This window comes from Macrotis lagotis, chromosome 4 (genome assembly GCF_037893015.1).
Source record: "Macrotis lagotis isolate mMagLag1 chromosome 4, bilby.v1.9.chrom.fasta, whole genome shotgun sequence".
NCBI classification, from domain to species: domain Eukaryota; kingdom Metazoa; phylum Chordata; class Mammalia; order Peramelemorphia; family Peramelidae; genus Macrotis; species Macrotis lagotis.
The window spans coordinates 143,743,876-143,768,711 of NC_133661.1; the positions used below are offsets into that span (position 1 = coordinate 143,743,876).

Here is a 24,836-nt window from a genome sequence, read left to right on the forward strand (position 1 = left end):
TGTGCTTGCTTTAAATATATATATATATATTTATAAAGGAATAATTCTAAGAAAATAAAAGAAATACAATAAAATATTAGATTATCAACATTATGTTAAAAATTATGATCACTTTGTATTATTCTCTAAAAGTTTATTCCATGCACTGCCTTATCTCAATTGTATGCTCTATATATACACATATATATGTATGAATGCATGTATGTTTGATTATTCCTACTTCATCTAATAGAATCATTATTTCTCCATTTCACCATCAATATTTATCAATTTTCTCAGTTTTATTTGTTTGAAAGGCTAAATATCTATTATTACATATCTGTGATAATGTCAGCATGGTTTTTATTGTCTAGAATTATAACATCCAATCATAAAGCCTCTCCAAATCCTGAAAATTTCAAGTTTATCAAGATCTTAATGATCTCTAGCACTCTAATGACTTTAAGTAGTCTGCTTAAAGTAGCATCATGCCAATGGGTAATAGCTCTACTCTGTTGAAGACCACAGTGGCAGCTGAGATTATCAGTAATGAGTTGACATAGTCACTGAGTCTCTTTAAAATCTGCACCACAGTGGTTGGTAAAAGAAGGTGGCACAGATTAAAATTGGGGTGTCCCACAAGTCAGCACTCCTCAATATCTGTAGGTGGCTTGAAGCATCAATACAGAGCCAGAAGCATGTCAATAAAATGGGAATAAAAAAACAGGGTCATAGAAAAACAGAAGATATACACACACACACATACATACACACACAGACAGACATTTTTAATCTTAGTCAAAAGGCCAAGAAGCAAGCAGCTTGCTTTCTTTTCCAAACAAGTGTACAGCTTGCTTTTCTTTTTAAAACATTTAACAAATTCAACAAGCAATTTTCTAAGCTATTTTGCCTGTCTGTAATTCTTTCAGGCCTTCTGTTCTCTTCTGAGCATTTAAAAATGCTTCAATAACTATCTTTCCATTTCTTTTTCTTTCTTGTAAAATTTAGCTATACTAACCCCTTAGTCCCTTCACAAAATGGGAGAAAAAGAAATCCTTGTAGCAAATATACATAGAAAAACAAATTTTCACATTGACCTGACCAGAAATTGTAGCTCTTGTTCTGCATCTTAAGTTCATCATCTTTCCACCAAGAGATGAGTAGCATGCTTCATCAGTCCTCTGGAATCATAGTGAGTCATTGCATTGATTAGAGTATACTTCAGTCTTTCACAGAAGGTTTCCTTTTTAATGTATAAATTTGTTTCCTAGTTCCACTCACTTCACTCTGCATCAGTACATATAAATCTTCCCAGATTTCTTATTGAACAATGTTATTTCATTATCATATATCACTACTATTATAATATCATATTCTATTATATTTATTACCTATAACATTCTATGTAAAAGTAGTATTCCATTACCATTCCACATCCCATTATTTGTTCAGCCATTGCCTAGTTGATGAGTACCTCCTTATTTTTCAGTTCTTTGTTATAACAAAAAGAAATGCTATATGTATATATCTTTTCCATCTCTCCTTGATTTTTATTTTTAGTTTGTGCAAGGCAATGGGTTTAAATGACTTGTCCAAGATCACACAGTTAGGTAATTATTAAGTGTCTGAGGTCACATTTGAACTCAGGTACTCCTGATTCCAGAGCTGGTGCTTTATCCACTGTGTCACCTAGCTTCCCCATCTCTTTGATTGTTTTTGTAATATATTAGTGGAAACTCTAGGTCAAAGTATAGGAACAGTTTACTTACTTTGGGGGCAGACTTCCAAATTGCTTTCTCTAGTAGGTGGACTAATTAACAGCTCAATTAATTGTTTTAATATATTTATTTTCCCCCAGTCCCTCCAAAAATTTATTTTCTTTCTTTATTTTTTCTGGTCAACTTTGACAATCTAAGTATGAGGGGAAGTCTCAGAGTTCCTTGAATTTGAATATCTCTAATAATTAGTATTTTGAAGCCTCTTTTTTCATATGCTTGTGGTACAACAGTTGGAAGAGATTTACTATTTCCGTCTTCAGCTCATTTTACTGAGGCAAGATGAGGTAAGTATCTTGCCCAGATTGACACATCTAATAGTATCTGAGGCTACATTTGAACTCAGGTCTTCCTGACACCAGTCTATGAGTTCTATTTACTGTGTCATCTAGCTCCCCCAAGCTAGCATTAATCTAGTGTTTAAGTGCAACCCACTTTACAAGTGATATCTTTTGACTCTCACAGAGGTCAGAAATCCTTGCAGGTCACATATTGAATCAGTTTTAAAATGAAATGTTGTTTATGTTTTATTTTATTTTTATTTTATTTTAATTTCCCAGTTGTGAAGTCAGGAGGTCCTGACTTCAAATCCGACCTCAGACATTTAATAATTGCTATGTGACCCTAGGCAAGTCACTTAACACCATTGCCTTACAAAAAAAATTCCAGTTTCATTTTAATTGAGTTCAGGTGGCTCTTGGGAGTACTTTGTTAACCTTTGCTCACAACAGTAGAAACTGTTATTATCTCAATCTAACAGATGAAGAAACTGAAACTGAGAGAAGTTAAGTGACTTGTTCAGGATCATTGCAGTTAGTATATCTATCTATCTATCTATCTAATGTAGGGTTTGAGCTCAGTTCCTGACTCCCAAGTCCAGTATTCTATCCACTGGGTCACTTAGCAACAAGCAAATTTGTGCTTACAAAATAAAAGATGAATAGGATAGGTTTAAAATTTTAGCAACATAGTTTTGCGGTTACAGTGTCAGAATGCCAATATATTTACACTTTAATCTGTAGAAACCTTGATATATTAATGCTAAATATTTAATAACTAAAGATTTCCAGGTGAGTATTCCTAACTGAGGTTCTTAAAAATGGATGACTTTTAATCACTACTCAAAAAAGTTCAATGTATTTGGATCAAATCAGTATAGTGACAGTATGACATTGGAAAATCCAACTATGAAATGAATTTTGAAAATTAACTCTTAAGTCTGAGAGAGATAAAGTTCTCTTTTAATCCAGTAAACTTAATTTTGACCAAAGACATTTAAATCAAGAATTTTCCAGAATGTAGCACAAATTATGAGGAGTTAACTATGAGTTTACTGATTAGGTACAAATGAGGGTTTTAGGTATGCCAAATCAGCTTAATATGTATAATATTTTGTTATAATGGTCACCTATAAAGGTGATTTGGGCTAAATGAAACTGTTTAATGCTAACGAAATGAAGACATTTGCAAAACTACTATTAATATAATACTTTCTCCACAGAAAACATGTTCTTTGAAGAAAGATAAGAGAATATATTTTATATGCAAAAGAAAACTCATACTACCAGGTGCTTTTGCAAAATTTTTTTTTTTTTACTTTCTCAGCAGAGGACAGGATTATATATTTCTTCATAGTATGTGTTCCTAAGCCTGGGAACATATTTGGCAAGTCTTTAACTGAAATTAATCCACACCAACCACAATGGATGGATTAGGGGGAGTGGATGGACACTGGCAAGAAATGAACATTCATTCAAAAGCTCATGCTGCTCCTGAATGTCATTGGACTACCTACTGAGAGGAATTGGAGAATTTAACAGGGGTAGCAATGTGCAGTAGAAAGGAGACCGAATTTTTTTGTCCTGCTGCAGATTCTACTTGCCATTGAAGATCAATTGAGATAATATTTCTAAAGCACTTAGTGCTATGACTGGCAAATAGTAGGAGTTTAATAAATGCTTAGCCCCACCTTCCCCTATATCAATCACTCTAAACCTGTTCTTCATTTCATACTCCTTTGATACAGTCCTATCCTCCTGATTCATCTCTTTCCACTGTGCCACATTCTTCTTTACCTTCCTCCATTACTGCCCTTGGCCCACTGTGTGGACCCTTTTATCACTGGCTATTAGAAAAAAATCCTTTTTCCTGCTTGACTTATGTCATTCTAGAGCTGTGAAACCACACCCGTGATTAATATTTCTTCCTGCAATATCCTTTAGGGTTATTTTAGAATGCTGGAGAAACTTGCAAAATCAAGCTAAATTTGACCTACTAGAAATTCATAGAGCATAATAACTGGTACCCTTGTTGATGCTTGATAGTCCTTCTGTTCTTCCCTTATTAACTCATCTTGTTCAGCACCAACTGAACTGTCCCAACTTTTCTTCTCTCAGTTCCCACTATACCGTTAATCTTCCACACTCAAAAAAGATATCTATCAAAGTTATCTATTTCAATGAATTAATTAATATGCATTTATTAAGCACCTATAATGTGCCAGGTACTTTGTTAGGCACTGAGAAGACAATGAAATAAATGAAACAGATTTTCCCCCAAAGGACCTTACTTTATTTAAATTTTTTTAAATTTTATTCAATTACATGAAAAGATAGCTTTCAATATTTATCTTTTTTGCAAGCCATTTTTACCATCCTCCTCTCTCTCTCTCTCTCTCTCTCTCTCTCTCTCTCTCTCTCTCTCTCTCTCTCTTTCTCCCCTCCTTGTGGCAGTAAATAATCTGATATAAGTTGCACATCTACAATCCTAGTTAACATATTTTCGTATTAGTCATGTTGTAAAAGAAGAATAAGAACTAAGGGGAAAAAACATGAGAAAGAAAGAAAAAACATAAAAGAAGTTTTCAAAAGTGATCCTAGTGTGTTTTGCTCTGCCTTCAGACCCATAGCTTTTTCTCTGAATGTTGATAGCATTTTCCATCACAAGTCTTTTAGAATTGTCCTTGATCACTGAACTGCTGAGAGGAACGACATCCATCACAGTTGATCATCTCACAATGTTACTGTTAATGTAATAAATGTCCTCATAGTTCTGCTCTTTTCATTCAGCATCAGTTCATGTAAGTCTTTCCACGCTTTCCTGAAGTACACCAGCTCATGATTTCTTACAGAATTGTACTTCATCATATTCATACAAGATACCTTGTTTAACTATTCCCTGATTGATGAGCATCCTCTCAATTAAGGAACTTGCATTTTAATGTAGGATTTGAAATCTGATGTTCCAGACATCCAAAGTGACTTCACTATGTTAGAGACAAATTACAGTGTGTCTGATTGTGGTTGATCATACCAATAAAAGCTTGGAAAACTCAACCACAGGTTGGACACAAATAGTCCATGTAGACTATTCTGCCTTGCTCATAGAGCACAGCACTCTTTCTGATAAGGGCGTGCCATGCTTGAGTCCTGTGACAGTATCTGCCAGACTGCACAGTCAATTTTAAAGTTCAGGGTATCCCGGTAATGCTCCTTCTGACCCCATTGTGAGCACACTTGCCCTGTGTGAATTCTGCATGAAATAGTCATTTTGGCAAGCATACAGTTGGAATTCTAACACCTTGTCCAGTCCATCATAGTTGTACTCTCTGTAAGTGATACTTGAATGTTTGACAGTTTAGCTCGAGAAAGAACCTCAGGGTCTGCTATCTTCTCCTACCAGGTGATCTTCAGAATCTTCCAGGACAATTTAAAGGGAAAAAATTCAGTTTACTGACATGGTGCTGGCATACTGTCCAGGTTTCTCAGGCATACAGCAAAGTATCTCAGTGCCTCTGTGGACCTTCAGTTTTATAGCCAGTCGAATATCTCTTCTCTCTCACACACTTTCTTTCAGTCTCCCAAATATTGAGCTAGTTCTGGCAATGCCAATGTCAACCTCTTTGTCATTGTGTACCTCCCTGAAAAGTACACTGCTAAGGTAAGTGAATTTACCTCCAGTATTCAAAACTTCTCCATTTACTGTAATCAATGTTTCCACAAAAAGATGGTGTCGTGTTGGCTGATTGGAGCACCTGTGTTTTCTTGGTGTTAATTGTTAGGCCAAAGTTAGCACAAGTAGCAGAGAATCAATCCATATTTTGTTGCATCTCAGCTTCAGCAGATACACTGAATATACAATCAAAGATCATACATCAGCACTCCCTCTGCTTTGGCTTTGGCTTGAAACCTTTTCAAGTTGAAAAAATTACCCTTAGTGCAGTAGCTGACCTTGAGGCCATATTCACTTTCAGTGAAGATGTTTGATAACATGGCTGAAAACATCATGCTAAAAAGTATGGGAGCAAGGACACATCCTTCTTTTACTTCATTGGTGACTGGGAAATCTTGAGAGCATCATCTACTGTGCAGAACCAAGCAAGCATGCTGTCATGGAACTGATGTATATATTACTGCTGAACTTCTCTGGGCAAACGCATTTTGACATAATTTTCCATAGACCCTCACGACTGACAATATCAATAACCTTGGTCAGATCTACAAGCATTGTATTCAGATCTCTGTTCTGCTTCTAGAAATTTTCCTAGGGTTGTCAGACAGCAAACACATATTTACTGTTCCTTGACCCTTTCTGGAGCCATGCTGGCCCTCAGGGAGGTGACCATCTTCCAGGTGAAAGATTAACCTATTGAGAAAGACTCTGGCAAGAATCTTACCAGCAATGATTAAAAGAGAAATACCTATGATTGTCACATGACATTCTATTCCTTTTACCTTTATAGATACTAATGTAGACAACATATACATATGAATATATATATATATATGTGTATATATATATATACATATATATATATATATATATATATATATATATATATATATATATGGCATTTCTGGGGATGGAACCAGCAGATAAGAGTTCAATAAAAGTTTCTTGAAAATAATGTATTCTAATAGAGGTGAGAGAAGAGTGAATTTTAGGCAGGAGGGATAATCAGAGTAAAGGCATAAAAATAGGAAATCGAGGGTGGTTTTAGGGGAACAGTAAGAGGGCCTCTTCTGGGAGGAGAAATATAGAACAATAGGTTTTTGGTATGGTAGGATGGTAGGGTTTTTTTCCCAGAAAGGGGGAAATAGTGGTCTATTTGTGGTGGCTAGGTAGCTAGGTGGCACAGTGAATAGAGGGTCAGGCCTGAAGTCAGGAGAACTCATCTTCATTTGTTTAAATCCAACTTCAGACACTTGCCAGCTGTGTAACTGGAGCAAGTCATTTAACCTGTTTACCTCAGTTTTCTCATTTGTAAAATGAACTGAATAAGGGAATGGCAAATCACTCCCATATCTGCTAAGAAAATCCTAAAGGGGGTCATGAAGAGTTGGACATAACTGAAATGACAGGTTTGTTGTTCTATTTGTAGGTAACAAGGAGGAAACATTTAGTACAGAGAGACTGAAATATAAAAAGGGAGGGATAGAGGAAGAAAGAGAAAGGAGAAGAGGAGAGAAGAGATGGTGAGAGAAATTTGCTGGAGAAGATGGAAGAGGTTGGAATCAAAAGAGGTTAGCCTTACCAAGTTGAAGGATTACCTCATCATCAGAGTGAAGAAGCAGATCATGTTAGAGGGTTGTAAAATATCAGGGAGTGGCAAGATAAAGAGTTTCATTGAACAAGGTCATTTCTGTAGTTATTTCTTTCAAGAGATATCATCTGATTTTGGCAAATAATGGGAGACACTTTACTGGATGAGGGCCTTTAAGGTGACATTTTTCTTTACTGAAAAAAATATTTTCTAATAGTCAGCAAACAATGACAGCTGAATCTTATGTTCTTTCTACCTTTGTCTATTATATAAATATAAAGAGGTAGTCTGCTATAGAAAATCATTTGCAAAACAATGTTCTAGCATTTTACTGGGAATTCAAATCAAACTCAGTCTTTCACTGTCTTTGTCTCTCTGTCTGTCTCCTTTTCCCTCTTAAAATTGGTCCATTTACCCTTCTTCAATCTAATGGAATCCCCTCCATTCTTCAGGGACTAACAAATATAACTGACAGTCAGAAAGCATACCAGTTGTTTCTGTCCATAAGGACATAAGGATATAGTTCATCTGGTTCAGGTGATTTGTTTTCATCCAGGCTAGCAAGGACATATGCATATTTGCATGTCAGATATGTGCATATGGATGAGAATTGTTATAAATGGAAAGAATTGAGAACAACCTAAATATCCAGCAGTCAGTGATTCTCTTACTAGCTGCTTACATAATTTTAGGTATCAATGCCTATTTTCCAGTCCAACAATTGTTTTTATTGACAGAGAAAACAGAATATGATAACTGAATAACTCATCTTTCTTTTTGCTTTTACAGAGCTCTTTTACTGTGAACATTATTCCAATGCCCTCTTTTATCCTCTTGATTTCCTCAATATAGCTAAAGAAAATCTTGTTGTTGAAAGCTTGCTTCTGTAGCCTTTAGCTCAGTCTGTCTGGGCTTTAGAATTCCTAATATTATCTTATAATACTATAAGGGGTTTTTTTGTATTCAACTGCTATTTACCCTTGTTTTTTATCTTATGTATGTTATTTTTAAAAAATCTAAAGTGGTGAATTTCTTTTTTTAATTATAAAGATTTTATTTATTTTGAGTTTTATAATTTTCCCCCTAATCTTACTTCCCCCCCACCACAGAAGGCAATTTGCCAGTCTTTACATTGTTTCCATGGTATACATTGATCCAATTTAAATGTGATGAGAGAGAAATCATATCCTTAAGGAAGAAACATAAAGTATAAGAGATAGCAAAATCAGACAATAAGATAGCAGTTTTTTCTCTAAATTAAGGGTAATAGTCCTTGGTCTTTGTTCAAACTCCATAGTTGTTTCTCTGGATATAGATGGTATTCTCCATTACAGACAGTTCCGAATTGTCCCTGATTGTTGCACTGATGGAATGAGCAAGTCCATCAAGGTTGATCATTGCCCCCATGTTGCTGTACAGTGTTTTTCTGGTTCTGCACATCTCACTCAGCATCAGTTCATGCAAATCCCTCCAGGCTTCCCTGAATTCCCATTCCTCCTGGTTTCTAATAGAACAAGAGTGTTCCATGACATACATATACCAGTTTGTTAAGTCATTCCCCAGTTGAAGGACATTCACTTAATTTCCAATTCTTTGCCTCCACAAACAGGGCTGCTATGAATATTTATGTAAAAGTGATATTTTCACCCCTTTTCATAATCTCTTCAGGGAATAAACCCAGTAGTGTTATTGCTGGATCAAAGGGTATGCATCTTTCTGTTGCCCTTTGGCCGTAATTCCAAATTGCTCTCCAGAAATATTGCATGAGTTCACAGCTCCAACAATGCACTAGTGTCCCAGATTTTCCAAACCCTTTCAACAATGATCATTGTCCTTTCTAGTCATATTGGCTAGTCTGAGAGGTGTGAGGTGGTACCTCAGAGAAGCTTTAATTTGTATTTCTCTAATAAGTAATGATTTAGAGCAATTTTTCATATGACTGTGGATTGCTTTGATCTCCTCATCTGTAAATTGTCTTTGTGTAACCTTTGACCATTTGTCAATTGGGGAATGGCTTTTTTTTAAAATTTGACTCAGTTCTCTGTATATTTTAGAAATGAGTCATTTGTCAGAAACATTAGTTGTAAAGATCGCTTCCGAGTTTACTACGTTTCTTTTGATCTTGGTTACAGTGGTTTTGTCTGTGCAAAAGCTTTAATGTAATCAAAATCATCTAGCTTGTTTTTAGTGTTCTCCATCTTTTCCCTAGTCAAAAACTGCTTCCCTTTCCAAAGATTTGACAGGTAAACTACTCCTTGATCTTCTAGTTTGCTTATAATATTTTTTCTGTCTAAATCCTGTATCTTTTCTTGGTATAGGGTGTGAGGTATTGGTCTAGGTCTAATCTAAGTTTCTTCTATACTAACTTCCAATTTTCCCAGCAGTTTTTATCAAAGAGAGAGTTTATATCCCAATAGCTGGACTCTTTGGTTTATCAAACAACAGGTTACTATAATCATTTCCTGCTATTGCACAGTCTATTCCACTGGTCCACTACTTTATTTCTTAGCCAATACCAGACAGTTTTGATGACATGCTTTATAATATAATTTTAGATCAGGTAGGGCTAAATCACCTTCTTTTGCACTTTTTTCACTAAATCCCTGGAAATTCTTGATTTTTTATTTCTCCATATGAATTTACTTATAACTTTTTCTAACTCATTAAGGTAATTTTTTGGAATTTTGATTGGTAGGGCACTAAACAGGTAGTTTAGTTTTGGTAGAATTGTCATTCTTATTATATTAGCTTGACCTATCCATGAACAGTTGATGTTTGCCCAGTTATTTAAATCTGATTTTGTTTATGTGAGAAGTGTTTTTGTAATTGTTTTCAAAAAGTTTCTGAGTCTGCCTTGGCAGGTAGACTCTCAGGATTTTATAGTGCCTGAGGTTACTTTGAATGGGATTTCTCTTTCTAGCTCTTTCTGCTGTATCTTGGTAGTCATATATAGAAAGGTTGAGGATTTATGAGGGTTTATTTTATATCCTACAACTTTGCTAAAATTGCTAATTGTTTCCAGTAGTTTTTTGGATGTTTTTTTGGATTCTCTAGGTATACCATCATGTCATCTGCAAAGAGTGAGAGTTTTATCTCTTCCTTCCCAATTCTAATTCCTTCAATTTCTTTTTCTTCTCTAATTTCTGAAGCTAACATTTCTGACACAATATTGAATAGTAGTGGTGATAATGGGTACCCTTGTTTCACCCCTGATCTTTTTGGGAATGCCTCTAACCTCTCCCCCTTGAATATAATGCTTATTGATGGTTTCAGATAGATACTGCTTATTAGCAAATTTCCTTTTGATCTATAAATTTCTTTGGACTTTTTCTATTTTTCTCTTTACTAGAATTATTTCAAGCAAATTAAAGCATCTCTGAGGTACTACCTCACACCTCTCAGGCTGGCCAAAATGACCAGAAAAGACAAAGATCAATGTTGGAAAGGATGTGGGAAATCTGGGACACTAATGCATTGTTGGTGGAGCTGTAAACTCATCCAACTTTTTTGGAGAGCAATTTGGAATTATGGCCAAAGGGCAATAAAAATGTGCATACCCTTTGATCCAGCAATACCACTACTGGGTCTATACCCTGAAGAGATCATGGAAAAAGGTAAAAACATCACTTTTACAAAAATATTCATAGCAGCCCTGTTTGTGGTGGCAAAGAATTGGCAATTGAGTGATTGTCCACCAACTGGGGAATGGTTGAACAAATTGTAGTATATGTATGTCATGGAACACTATTGTTCTATTAGAAACCAGGAAGGATGGGAATTCAGAGAAACCTGGATGGATTTGCATGAAATGATGCTGAATGAGATGAGCAGAACCAGAACGACATTGTACACCATAACAGTATCATGGGGTGATGATCAATCTTAATGGACTTGCTCATTTCATCAGGGACAATTTTAGGGTACCTGCAAAGGAAAATACCATATGTTTCCAGAGAAAGAATTGTGGAGTTTAAACAAAGACTAAAGACTATTACTTTTAATTTTTAAAAACTTACCTTATTATGTAATTTTTCTACCTTTTGTGTTTTATTTTTTCCTTAAGGATATGATTTCTCTCTCAACACATTCAATTTTGATCAGTGTATAGCATGGAACCAATGCAAAGACGATCAGATTGCCTTCTGTGGGGGTGGGGGAGGAAGCGAGATTAGGGGAAAAAATGTAAAATTCAGAAAACAATTTTGAAAAGAATTATTTCCTTTTGTATCTTTAGAATTTAATTTTTAGAGTTTCTCATTTCTATTGGGCTAACTTCTCTGGTAGAATTTTAATCCATGGGATTCTCTTTTTCCTTCTCTGAAATTTTTAACAGCATTCTCATAATGGTATTGCCATGCTTTCTTTGGCATTATTTCTACTTTAAGACTGTGGTTAAATTCTAAATGTATTGCATAGAGTCTAGTGACTTTCTTAGAATCACACAATTTCAGTTCATTTCAGTCATGTCTGACTCTTTGGGTCCCCATTTGAAGTTTTCTTGGCAAGGATTCTGGAATGGTTTGCTATTTCCTTCTCCAGATCTTTTTACAGATGAGGAAATTGAGATAGATGGGGATAAGTGACTTGCCCAAGATCACAGAACTAATAAATATCAAAGGCCAGATTTGAACTCAGGAAATTGAGGCTTCCAAACTCTAGACCAGGAACTCTATCACTGTACCACCTAGCTGCCCTTGGATTTCACTATTAGTAAATGTCAAAATCAGAATTTGAGCCCAGATTTCTCTAACTTCAGTGCCAGAACTCTGTCCTTTATATTTTTCTGTCTCTTATTGGAAAGAATATTAAAGGTTAATTTGAAGAAAGAAAAGTGTATTAAGGTGGACTTGATTTTCTAGAGTACAAAATAGAGTTTTAATATGAACTCTTTTATACTATTTAGTTCTGAGCAAAAATATAAAAAATGATGAAAATATAAAGTCAAATAAAAGAACTAAATACATAGAAAAGAATAATGTCTGATAAACCTATAGTTAATACTTAGGGAAATGATTCATTTTTTAACAAATGTCAACGGAAAACTGATTAGCAACATTGCAAAAAATATTGATTCCTAGCACATACCATAATAAACTTCAATTGGATCATAAAGTTAAGCCCAAGAAAATGATCTATTAAAAAGTTAGAGAAAAAGATAAAACATTTATCTGAACTGTGGAGAATGGTAAATTAGTAGAATCTTTTTGAAAAACAATCTGGCAGTCTACTAGAAGTCAAGAAAAGAATCATTCCCTCTCATTCAAATTCAATCCCATTATTGGGAATGTACCCTAAGAGTGCCTCTATAATGAAAATAGAGATATCTCTTCACACACTCACAAACATGTCAGACATATATGCATATATATGAGTTGTTGTAAGTGAAAAGAACTGGGAACAACTTAAATGTCCAGCAGTTGGTGAATGACTGAATAAACTACAGTATATCAATGTAATGGAATATACTACAATGCCATTAAGATGACAAATAGGAATATAAAGAAATTTGGAAAGACATACGAAATCATTTGAAACAAACAAAGCAGAAACCAGAAAAATAGTTTATACTGACATTGACCAAAAACAAAGAACAAAACAAATAAAGAAAAGCCAAACAGAATGAAAAGGGAAACAGAGGAGTATAACCACATCAGTGTGGACATATTATACACAAAAATTCATTTTAAATACAAATAGCTGTAAATATATATATATATATATATATGTATATACTTTTTCATGTTTAATGTTAAGAGCATAATGAATTCTTGCAGGGTTTTTTAAGGAAATGAAAATTGCTGTTTCTCAAGAAAGTGGTGATGATGGAAGTGTCGATTCTAGAAAGGGATACTAGTGAATAAATTCTGAAGACATGGCAAGTGTTTGGAGACAAAGGTTTCACATTGGTCTATCATCTCCTTAGACTATATGAGATAGTGAGGATGTTCTGATTTATTAGAGTAGATGTGGCAGAAAGTTAGTTGTATGTCCTGGACATCAGATGCTTGTTCTTCCCTGAGATTCCCAATTTTGATCCAGGGGCAAATAGACATGTTGAAACATAAATAATATTTGAATTTCTATGATTGAGGTAATGTAATCTTGATACTATGATACCATGCCATTAAGGAGGTGATTCATGACAAACAAGTGACTGTGACTGTGCAAAGTCACCAACCTCACTTTCTCCTCTGGTCTAGCAGTCATATATGAATCAATCTGACTGGAGATGTCTCTGGATGGACCTAGGGCAGTTAGATGGTGCAGTGGATAGAGCATCAGTCCTGGAGACAGGAGGACCTGAATTCAAACCTGGTCCTAGACACTTACAAATTATATGACTTCAGGCAAGTCACTTAACCCTGGTTGCCTTGTATACAAGGGCAGCATAATCTTGGCAATGAGAGGAGTTCAGGATACTTTAGTTTTCACAGGCAAGAAGTGACTAGATAGAACCCAGAAGACCCTCAGGTTTTTCACTTTGGTTATGACCCACTTCCTTAATGGACACTGGGAGGAATTCTTACTGAATAAGTATCAAGTCCTACAGGAAAGCTTATAATAATAAAATTACCTCTGTACCATAAATACAGCACCTAGTTACATGCTTTGATTACAAAACTATTCTCAATTCCTCACTCTTGCATGGGTCAATTTACATGCTAAGTGAGTTGTAGACAGAGGCATCAGTATAGATATATTTGAAGAACTATTGGGTAAACTTTTTGGTCATCAACAAGAGTGTCTTTTTGTTGTTATTTCTAATAAAAAAGAGTTTGATCTCTGTATTGATTACTGAAGCATGAATGAGAGCACACCAGAACTTCTACCAATGTGGGTTTCTTTTATATATTTTGAATAGAGTTCAAGGAACAAAGTTCTTATTTCATGTTTCTTCATGAGAACCACCCATTTTAGAAGTGTTTTGAACAGTTTAAAAACATAATTTCTTTTATGTTAGCTAATTCATTTATCACATTAACTATTCAATTGAATTGAACAAAAAACCAAGTGCCTCCTTGAGTCTGACAAGAATCAGTTGGTTTACTGGACAGAGGGTCAGGCTTAGAGACAGGAAAACCTGAGTTTGAATCCTGCCTTTGACATATACAAGTTGTGTGACCAAGGATAAGACAGTTGATCTCTGTGTCATTTTCCACACCACTCTCTAAGATTTATTTGCAGAAATGATGTTGTTCTGCATAAGTGAAGTAAGCTCCTATATTATGTTCTATAAAAATAAAATTATAAGTCCAGTCCTCCCCATGTGAAAAAAAGAGATACAAAGATAGTATATTATATAACCCTAACCATTACAGTCTTCTGGGTTGCAGGATAAAAATGCATACAAAGATAAGTATAACAAAAAAGGCATGAGAAAAGCAAAAGGAGAAATTCAGAAAACATGCTCTAAAAGTAATTGGAGAGAGGGAGCATATTCCTTAATTAAAAAGATTTTGGCAGATTTTCTTGATCAATATTCTATAGATAATTTGGATAAAATTCTGATATTTTTCCCTCTAATAAGAGCAGGAATATATATTATATTTTGAGAACTACTCCCTAAGTTGCTTCTCAATAGTTCTCTTATAGGTCTATCTTCCACCAGAACCAAGAAATCTTGGTCAATTTTTTTTTAATTCAAAAGGATTATAAATTGTCCCAACAGGTACAGGTCACACAAGACTGGATTCTGCCAGCAGGAATTAAAGCCCTGTAGAATTAGTTACCTTGGGGAAGATGAAATGTTACACATAGTTCATTCCAAAGTACTCAGGGTTGACAGAAACCTTTACATAATTTACTGAGAAAGGAAATATTACTCAAGAAAATATGGAGCAGGAGAGAGGGATCTTTCTACATTTATGAGAGTCTTCATGCCTATGTTCTTGCTAAGACATCTAAAACCAGGTTTTTTTTTGTGGTGACAGATACCACCAGGTGGCTATTGAAGTACTGCTGATTTACAATTTGCTGGAAAAGGAGAATGTTCATAGACTTAGACTTTAGTCTTTCTAGTCACATATTGCTTTCATTAGTTGCCTCAGTAGGAAGGAAATAAACCATGATGAACTAAGGACTGCTTGATATCAATCTTGTCTGAGATTTGGTGACATTACTTGGAGGGTACTAAGTTTCTAGTTATGGTTCTAACAGTGTTGGCAGAGAATGAGGACTTAATACATACTCATTCATTCATTCACTTTCATGTACTCACTAATTCACTTTCCCTCTTTTAGTAAGGAGTCATAAAAATTGAACTTATTTCAGGGAGGACCAGTTGTTTCAGTCATGTATGACTTTTCATGCTCCATTTGGGATTAAAAAAAAATTGACAAAGAGACTGGAGTGGTTTGCCGGCTCCTTTTCCAGCTTATTTTACAGATGAAGAAACTGAAGCAAACAGGGTTAAGTGACTTGCCCAGGGTCACACAGATAGTAAGAGTCAGAGACCAGAAAGATAAGACTTCCTGACTCCAGGTCTCCTATTCTATCCACTGTTCTACCTAGTGGTATTATACCTATTATTTTCAGTCTTTTTAAAAATTCTTTTTATGTGTCTGGAATGAGAAATGTTCTAGTTGATGCAATGGCTTAAGATTTAGGATCTGAAGAGGAAGCAGTTCAGTATCAACTGCCAAATCTCCTGGTTGCATATAGCATTAATAAGGAGGAAGAAAGTAATCAAGCTGTGGTCCTTACAAGAATTGTCACTGGACAATCAATAGAAGTTACTGTAGTCTCATCATGATGACCTTTTGGACAGACATCTGAAAAACACAAGAGCCCAAATGAAATCTGATAGCATCAGTGGTACCCTGACTGGGCATAGGACACTTGACATTATGTTTGAAACTGTGATTGGTACAAATCTATGAAGAGATTCTCTTTAATCATGATTTTATAATTAAATTATCACCTTTGAGGGAGGCTACCATCCTCAAGGTAGTGGAGAACTTTTTCAAAATGTTCCCCTTGATCTTATTTCCCAAGTTGCCATCTATATCACAGACAGTATTTTTTTTCCTTTTTTTCTAGAATAAGTTTTTAATGGATGACATCATCAGTGTGCCTCCCACTCCCCTTCCCAGAGAGCTATCCCATATAACAAAGTTTTTTTTAATAGAGAGGGGGAAAATTAGTAAAATTGATCAATATATTGAAAAAAACCGGAAAAATGTACAGTATGTAACTCCTGTCTATCTCTATGAAGAGGTGGGGTTGGGGCTGACTTTATATCTCTTTATTTGAATCTTTCTGGATTTTTATAATTTTGATTTTTTTACTGTGCAATTAATCTTTTAATTTACCTAGTAGCAAGACATCTTTTAAACATAATTTACCTATATAGGATTCTCCTCCAGATTTTCTTAGAGAACCATAGTTCATAGTCTGGTTGATACTTCAAAAAAAAAAGGTTAAGAATCCTTCTAGTGCTTACCTACCACATCTTAACACTGACAGACCAGTGGGTGCAAGAATATAATAATAATGATGACAACAATAGTAATAGCTCACATTTATATAGAACTTTAAGTATTTTACAAATACCTTATCTTCACAATTCTGGGAGATAGGTGATACCATTAGCCCCATTTTACAGGAAACTGAGGCAGTTTGAGGCTAAGTAATTTGCCCCAGATCATATACCTGAGTGACTAATTTTCCTGACCCCAGGTCCAGAATTCTATTCACTGCACTATTCATCTAGTACCTATGTAGTTACACTATACACTTAATGGTAGAACTGGACCTGATTTCTATTGACAGAGTTTTCCAAGAATAATGTAATGCAGATGTTACTGCCTTTGGAGCTCACCTTCTGGTCTAGAGAATTTATCCATACATGCAACTGTTGGACATATGAGAGCCCCAACAAATACTAAACTTTATGAATTGAAAATGACATCTGAAAAGGGGATCTGGACCACTCATCACACATTAAAGGGGAACAGAATCATGGAAGGCTGCAGGGGGATTCAACAAAGAACAAAGACTCCTTTGTAGGAGCCCAGGTCTTGTTAGATCATATGTATTTCCTCATATATAGTCAACCTGGCCTCCAAAAGACTTTATTCAAACTCACTGTTTTAAGTGATTGAATTTGGTGAATTATTGCTTAGGACTACCATGAGTTGTACCTACTCACTCACAAATCTCACTTCAAAATTATATTCTTTGAATTTGCACAACAGTGGGAATAACCCATCCTAGCACTTTGTGGATAAGATTAAAAGATGAGTTCTGGATGTGGGAAATTGTGGATTACTAATAGACATAGAAGTAGTGATGCTATTTTATTGTTTGTGAAGTATATATCCCTGAGGAGTTGAAGTTTTTCACATTCCTTATCTAGTTAGGTTTCTTTAGTGGAACTAGCTTGGACCACCTTCCTCAGGGGTAAGTGGGAAGGAGCTATAGAAGGAATAGAAAATCATGATCAGGTCAAATGGTTGAGCTCTGGATAAACTTGGTCAGTACCACAGGGTGGGAAACAGTGAAAGTGGGAACACATTAAAGGGGAACAGAATCATGGAAGGCTGCAGGGGGATTCAACAAAGAACAAAGACTCCTTTGTAGGAGCCCAGGTCTTGTTAGATCATATGTATTTCCTCATATATAGTCAACCTGGCCTTTATTTGCTTTATTTAGAATTCAAACATGTTGCTGAAAGAGTTAAAATCTCATTCAGTTGCTATATCAGAAGTGGTGTATGGGTTTTTATCAGAAGACATTTTCATCAGAGAGTCATGTACACTTGAAAGCTAATCCTTAGCTAGTGGAGAGGTATCAAGTGCAGGCAAAGTCTATAAGATGTTCAGAGACAGAGGAAGTACAAATACCATACATAACCTCTCTAGGCATCTCCCCCTTGGGAGGAAAAGAAGAAGGAGAAGGAGTGATATTCCCGAATTTTGAAAAAAATTCAGGTGACCCAATTCCAAATGTTTACATCAGGAGTTATTTACCTAGAGTCCATGAATACTTTAAAGAGTTTATTAATAAATTTTAGAGCTTCCAAGAACTTGGATGAGAAAAATTATACTTTATTTTCATAAGCCTGAATTTTATTTTCACTAACTGAAATTTATCATTTCCTTCTTTAATGAATGTGGGCAATAAATCACAGTAGCATTAGTGGTATGTGTGATTCTGTCAACAGTAGAGATTACACTAAATTTCATATCACTTTCCAAATGTCATGGATATCATGAAACATTATTTGTGTTGACCATTGCTTCAAAATTATAGTCATTATTAGATCTGTTTCTAGATCACATGTGATAGTTTTATCTGTAGATATACAAGCAGCATAGCTAGCCAAATAGAGCAATTCTGAGCCTTGTAGTTCTTAAGCCACTAAAGAGTAAAGTTGCATGTGCTAATAGGAGAAGATATGTTAGTGACATGGACATTAGTGTTGTTTTCCAATGTTCTCCATCTGTTATTGTTTTTTTATTTTTTATTATTATTTTTTATTTTTTATCCATCTGTTATTGTTAATTATAAATGGAAGGAGGATTTTTGTTCAGTCATTTCAATCATACTCAACTTTTCAAAGCCTCATTTGGGGTTTTCTTGGTAAAGATTCTGAAGTGCTTTGTCATTTCCTTCTCCAGTTCATTTTACAGTTGAGGAAGCTGAGGCAATCTGTCTTAAGAGACATCTCCTTGGTTATTAGCTGTATGAAGCTGTATTTGAATTCAAGAAAAATCAGCCTTCCTAAATCCAGACCAAGTACACTTATCCATTGTCCCCAAAAAAGAGGTTAATTGCATTCATTTTTGTTAAAGTTTTGTAAAAGCAAGCAGTTTCAATAAATGCGTAGTTCTCTATAAAAGCACACAGAATTTTGCAACATAAGCACATAGATTACAGTGTAGACCTAGCAAGTTCAAACACATTTAATGATGGAAATAACTGTTGAAATATATTTAAAGTAAATTTTTACATTGCCAACAAATTCTCTGATACAAATTAATATGATTCAGAAACAGATTTGTAAGTTCTGTGTTAAGTGGTCTTTTTATTTGTTTTTTTCTCAGTACTGTTTCTGTGCATTGTGTTATGGAGTAAAGGCGTATGTATGCTGTAAAACACAGTATGTTGTAAAAGTAGTGTTTATGTATTATTATTCTGTGAAAATACTATACATTTTAAAAAATGACTTTGCAAGAAAACTGCAAACAATATCAGAAATGAGAAGCATTTTTTTTATAGGAAGGCATAGGCAGTCAAATTCCAGGAAGGACACAACTCCTGAAAATATCACTGTAATCTGCTTGTCTATGGAAGAATTGCTGTTCAGTCAGTTCAACCATGTCAGACTCTTTGCATGTCCTTTTGGAGTTTTCTTGGCAAAGGTACTGAAGTGGTTTGCCATTTCCATCTCTGGATAGAAGAATTAAAAGCCAATAAATCTGTTAGAACTTTAGATAATTGTAACACCTGCCTTATTTTACCCACTTGTCATACACATTTCTTAAATGCCTTATACTTTCCTTAATTAACATACAAATGCCTATCTATGCAGATTATCAAAAATATTCTTTGAAAGCATCAGTTGAATCAAACATTTTATTTTAGCTTTTTTATGGTTTTATAGACACAATTTCAATTGAAATTTTGAAGAAAAGGAGATATGATGAAAAGTATGTATAATGGATGCATTTACATTAACAAATGTAAATGTAAATACAAAGCTACAGTGTTTTAATGACAAAAATTGCTTGCTCAATTCTGTCCATATCAAAAATAATAATAGATTCTATTAAAAGTGTTCTACAGTTTGCAAAGCACTAAAATTACAATTATTATTATGATTTCAATTTTAATCCTTTCAACAACCTTGGGAGATAGGTGCTATTGTTTTTTTTTTATAGATGAAGAAACTTGAATATGATAGGGTAGGGAATAAGCATTTATATAACATCTATCATCTTCCAGAGGCAATGGCATGCACTTTTACCAATTAGATCATTTGATCCTCTCAACAACCTTGAGAAGCAGGTGCTTTTATTATTCCCATCTTATAGATGCAGAAACTGAGACAAAGGTTCAGTGATTTGACCGGGATCACGCAGTTATTAAGTATCCTGAGGCAGGATTTTGTTTTTGTTTTTGTTTTTTTTGTTTTGTTTTTGTTTTATTTTTGTTTTGTTTTTGTTTTTTAGGCTTTTGCAAGGCAATGGGGTTAAGTGGCTTGCCCAAGGCCACACAGCTAGGTCATTATTAAGTGTCTGAGGTCAGATTTGAACCCAGGTACTCCTGACTCCAGGGCTGGTGCTCTATTCACTGTGCCACCTAGCTGCCCCCAAGGCAAGATTTTAACTCAAATCTAGATGAAGATTCTTTTCATGTGAAGAAAACTTAATTTGAAAAAGCTAGAACACTTTCAAATTTGAATTTGTCTTTTAAAAAAACTTTTCCTTGAAGTATTCTATAAAATTGTTTACTAGCTTAAACAAAAGAAATCCATTCACTACTGGGGGGACCTTAATAAAGCCATGTGCACTGGAAATCTGATCTGCTTTGTGAACTGGAATAGAGAGAAAAAACGGAAGTGGTTTTGTTGTCAACTGATGTGATGTTCTAAAATAACTGTTATTTCTTTTAACACTGTGAAAGATGTCAATAAGGAATTTACAGCCTCGCCATTCTCCTTCAGTATAAAACTGAATGAAATTACAGATATCATTAACTGTAGCCAACTTCTTATTTTTATTCACTTAGTTACTTCCTGATATCATGAAAGAATTCTTATTTTATTGAATCCCTTTTGAAAATTACAAAGGGAAATTGACAATTTTGGAAAAAGTGAACTTATTAAACAAAACTTTAACTGGGAAGGAAATTTTATACCACTGTGACACTTAGTTGCACTATATCACATTTTACTAATTTTTTCCTAGAAAATTATGTTTTTTTTAACAATCTGATAAATCAGAGAAATAATGCTTATTACTGAGGAAAATTTCTTTTAGACAAACTTTTTGATATTTTCTTACAGAATTAGTCTATTCAGTGGTTAGCTTTAAAGTTTGTCTTATCTTCTATATTAAATATTTAGAATTACTTTGAATATAATAGTATTTCCATAAATGACTTATAAATATAATCTCGTAGATATGTCACATATAAAGAGAAAAACAGAAATTTCAAAAAGTACAGATTCTTATTTTTATAAGATGAATTATAAATCTGCATAAAGAGCATTTCCTCAGTGAATCATCATTTCTCAGATGGAAGCAAGACAACAATTTCTATGATCTTAAATAGTAATAGACAATTTCCCTTTTCATCCAAACATAAAAAGCAACCTTATTACCACAAATGCAAAGATCCTTAATTGTCTGGATATTTAAGCTAAATTTTACTGTACAACTGTTCCAGAAAAATATGTAAAAACCAAATCACATTGATTAAAAACTACATATATAATCTAAAGAACAATGGACTGGCGGTTCATAAGGCCACAGTTTTGATCCTGGTTCTGCTATTTTCTAACTTTGTGACTGTCATATTTGTGTCTTATTAAAAAACCTTCAGTTCTAATAGTCTATGATTCTAATAAATATTTTTAAGATATAATGTGACATAAGATATACTATTCACATAAAGAATTTGAGTTTGTTTTTTCATTATATGAACTGTGTATAACCCTGAGGTGTTTCGATTAGATAATTGGAAGTCATTTAAAGGAATTAGGCTTATTGGGTCTCAGAAGACAATATTAGTTTAAGACAATGGTTATAAGCTCTTCATCTCTGAGAATCAAGATCAATCTTTTCCTTTGCAGAGCATGATGCCTCTTATCTGTGGAAAGACTTACATGTCCACTATAAGATCTTTTGAAGTTCACTTTAGAATTCTGCAATGCTAGCATACTAGTTTTGACAAATAAGATTATCTTCCAAGATATCTATTCTCTATCTATCTGTCTGTCTATCTGTCTGCCTGTCTGTCTGCCTGCCTACCTGTCTGCCTATCTAGTTATCTATCTCTATCTTTTATCTTTCTCTTTATTATCTATCTATCTATCTATCATCTATCTAGCTATCTACTTATTTATCTATCTATCTAATAAAGGGGGGGAAGAGTGGAAATAATCCAAACTACATATTTAAAAATTTAAAACATTATTTTCCAAATAATATCATAGTGATTATTTACTTAATATCAATATCCAAACTTCACAATTGATAGGGTTTTTAAGAAGGACATCAGTTAAAGAATCATAGGGATAAAAAAGAAGAGATATAGGTAATCTGTGTCTATTCTTAGGCGGAATTTAAGCCAAGGAAAACTGTCAGACATTTTCCATCCTCAAAGCTGCTTAAAATTATCATTGACTTTTACCAGACAGCTATGGGGGGAAAATTCCTAATTTTTTAGAAAAGAATGTATAGACAAAATATCATTTGTATTAGGATTGGATTTTCTTGGCTGGTCTAGTTACTTTTTCTTTGGCACTCATGAACAATCTACTAGGAAATAAATATAATTATTTAAAAAAGAAAATCTCTGAACAAAGTTTTTGATTATAAATATATTACATGGAATACAATTGCTAAACATTCATTAAATGCTAGAAAAGCAATAATTTATTCTGTATATAAATATATTTCTCCAATAAAGTCCAACTGATGCCTTATCAGTCCAAGTGATCCTGAATCCTGCAAGGTTATGTCAGCAAGTTCATAGAAGATTTGAGAGAGTATACCTGTTTTGACCACTAGACTAACTATGCTTAGAAAAGCTCATTACTAGAAGGAAATCATCATAAGAAAAAAATTATTTTGTCCACAACAATTCAAAAAATGCTGTTTATTATGGAACAAAGAGGGGATTTCAATGTGAACTAACAGTGGATGTATCCATATCAATAATTTCATTAATTGATATATTGGCACATTATATTTCTTTTATTTTTTTCTTAAGTATATGAATCCTCACATTTGTTAAGAAAAACTATTTTTTAACAAAATAATAAACACTTAAAAAAAGGTTGAAAAAATATGGAGAGCTGATTCAGGAATCTGATGTTTATTTTCCCTGTTATCAAAATTAGTTGACTCCCTCTGAACAGTTAGCTACTAACAGTTTTCACCTTTCAAGGACAAAAGCTTACTTACATATAATCTCATGTTGCTTTTGCTTTCCTAACTATTCTTTGTTTCAAGCCCCCATGCAAGTTTCTTCCTTTTTAAAACCTCCTGTGAAGTTTCAGCATCTTTTTCAACTGTTACAAAGTAGCAGCAAGCAACAGCTTTGGAAATTTTTGCCCCAAGCTTCTGAGTAACTAACCTATTACTTAGTTCTCCAGCCTTCTCAATATCCCCTTCAGCCAAGATTTGTTGATGTGCACTTCAAGGTCTGACTTCAGAAGAGCCCTATTACTTATGACGGGTTCAAACTTATCATTTATTCCAAAATACTGGGTAAGTTTCTTCCACTGGGCTTTATTTGAAGATTGTTGACTGTCCGTCTCCTTTTTATTCTTATGGGACATTTTCTTTCATTCCCCTTGCTTGTAGAAATTGTTAAGGCTTTAAGTTCAGAATGCTTTTTTATGTAATTCTTGAAACTTATTCCACATATTTAGTGGAACTCCAGATGGGCACTCTTCAGCAGCAATTTTTTTTTGCATTTTTCTCTGCCTCACATTTAGGCCCATCAATATGGAAAACATTCTACTTCTTCAATCACACAACTTTCTTATCTTCCTTTGAACTAAGTTCCAAGACTTTCAATGTGTTCTTATCCTCAGAACTGAACTCAGTATTGCTTTCCTCATCCCAGGAGGTAACAGTTCACTCCACATCTTCTTTTCTGACACTGTGATTCAGTCCATCTTTTGCATTTTACTACTTTATTTTAAAAAAGGATACTCTTTGCATTGTTGTCCCGCCTTGCTTTTTATGCAAACATGCAGCAGCAATTAACACCTCCATCATAAGAGTTTTCCCTATATCATAAGAGTCTTCAGATTTAGAAGATTTCAAGAAATGGGAAGAGATTATAAAACTCATCAAGAGCACGTGGAAGTTCACTAGCATCAAGAGGACTAATTTTAAAGCATTTATTCAAACTGTTAGAAGTTTCACTTTTTCTGAAAAAAGAAAACTTCCTCTTTGAAAAATTTAAAAGGCACAATTCTATCCAGTGGCTGGCTTACATGGAAGATATTTTTAACTTATCAATAAAACAGAATTTTCAATTCAAGATCTTGAAGTCACTATTATGGATGAAAAATTGCAATTTTTTATTTTTGTTGATTTAGCTGCTGATATGGAAGGTCGATATACTTAAAGGCTTTCCTAAGATAGAGTTGAGATAAAAAAATTTTCTCTTGGTTTCTTTGAAAAGATAAATTCAGGACTTCTGGTAATATTTCAGAACTCATTAAAAAGATATTTCTATCTTCATTCCAAGACCATGGACTTGCAATTCTTTTCCTTCTGATATGTTTTATTAATGATATAGACCTAGTTAAAATGAATTCTTTAGTATTAGGACAAAAAATGGAGTCTAGCTCA

General features: G+C 34.2%; 1 pseudogene; it reads right to left on the bottom strand.

Annotated features, from left to right (window-relative positions):
• Window positions 1-23,393: 23,393 nt before the first annotated feature.
• Window positions 23,394-24,121, bottom strand: LOC141522734 (protein FAM204A pseudogene; annotated as a pseudogene).
• Between the last annotated feature and the right edge of the window lie 715 nt (window positions 24,122-24,836).